This window comes from Pseudoliparis swirei, chromosome 18, assembly GCF_029220125.1.
Source record: "Pseudoliparis swirei isolate HS2019 ecotype Mariana Trench chromosome 18, NWPU_hadal_v1, whole genome shotgun sequence".
Classification (NCBI taxonomy): domain Eukaryota; kingdom Metazoa; phylum Chordata; class Actinopteri; order Perciformes; family Liparidae; genus Pseudoliparis; species Pseudoliparis swirei.
Window position 1 is genome coordinate 443,800 of NC_079405.1, and position 1,591 is coordinate 445,390.

The 1,591-nt window shown below is 43.7% G+C and overlaps 1 long non-coding RNA gene across 1 annotated transcript; it reads right to left on the reverse strand.

Moving 5' to 3' along the window:
- Window positions 1-369: 369 nt before the first annotated feature.
- LOC130208847 (uncharacterized) lies at window positions 370-1,266 on the reverse strand. The gene is made up of 2 exons (XR_008834491.1): window positions 780-1,266; window positions 370-701 (listed from the first exon to the last, which is right to left on the reverse strand). It is a non-coding gene; the product is annotated as an uncharacterized LOC130208847 (long non-coding RNA).
- Window positions 1,267-1,591: the final 325 nt, after the last annotated feature.

The following is a 1,591-nucleotide window of genomic DNA, read 5'->3' on the forward strand; positions in this document are numbered from 1 at the left end:
TGTATCTGAACCACATAATGTGATGCATTGAATTTGTGTGTCTGTTATGGCTGTTGGGAATGACTGAATTACAAAAATGTATGGCCAAATAATTTCTGTATATAAATTATCACATATGTGCATAATAAAATATTTTTTGAATATATTCTGTGTGTGTAAATGTTCCCAAAATGGTAGTAGGCCTATCATATGATATGGCAGGTTGTGTAATAATGTTATTATGTCCCTTTAGGAAAATGGCATGGGCTTAAGCAGGCAGAGGACAGTGAACATGTGTGTGTGTGTGTGTGTGTGTGTGTGTGTATATGTAACTAGGAAGAGGGGACTGAATATGCTTGTGGAACTTGGACAGTGATGTACAGGACAGGGGACATTTTATTCATCTTTATTCAGAAATAACAGTTTCTCAACAGTTTTTGGTTTTAAGCGATTCCTTTTTTTTGACACAACCTCTCCGGCCTTTGAAAACACCCTTTCACAGGGTACAGAAGATGCTGGCGTGCACAAAAACGCAAGAGCAAGTCTATATAAATTTTGAAACAGGAATTGTTGCCTCTCCCAGTACTCCAGAGGGTTTTCCAGCCTGCTTATATTTGGCTCGGAAAGGTAGCGCTGGACCTCCACAGTGGCATCTGCTGTTACATTTTGAGTCTTCTGTGCCTCCATGACGCTGGTGTCTAAACGATGCCACAGTTTGCTGCCTAAGAGGAACCCACAGATCATGTTACGAAGTGCTTTCATCGGAATAATTGATCTCAAAATGTAAAATAATAGATTACCTCCTGTGACATCATGAGAGGTGGAAGCCTGGGGGATTTCCTCTCTGCTTTGTTTTGACCGTATAATGGTGGCACACTCGGAGGTCAGTCGTTTTATTGCTTGGTGGCTTTTGTTTGGCTGAAAAATCCTATGACTTTAAATCGGGGGTCCAGGAGGGTAGCAAGAGACATGATGCTCATCGACTGCAAAGTGTACAGCTTCTCACGGAGTTGCCCGATGAGCTGGTTTCCCATTTCCAATGCTGCTGAAGGGTGTGCTCCAGCATCTTCACCAGGGGAACCACTTTGGAGGCAGACACATTTTCCTCTGCCGACAGCTCTACATTCGCTTCATGTTTGCCATCCCCAGATGAAGTTGCACTTGTGTAAGCTTCTCCTTTAAAGATACAGATGAGTAGGCCAATAAATGACTGCAGTAGGAACACAGACAAACTATTAGCGTTATTATAAATTGGAATAAAAGGAAAGAGCATACCTTAACAGTGGTGCTGCTTCTAAAGAAGCCAACCAGCTTCCGTGCTTTGGCCCGGATGCCAGAGCACAGGCTGCTGGTCAAGTGCCTTCTTCACTATCAGATTCAGTGTGTGTGCAATGCAAATATGGTGCCGAAGCTTCAGCTCTCTCACACAGGCAACCATATTGGGAGCACCATCAGTGACCATGCATGTCACCTTATTAGTGATTCCCCATTCCTCCATCAGGGAGGCTTTCACACCAGCTATATTTTCAGCAGTGTGTGATTGGGGGAATGCCTGCACTCCTAACAGCACTGAACTGAGTTTGGTTTTCTCACCCACGGCATGTTACAGCCA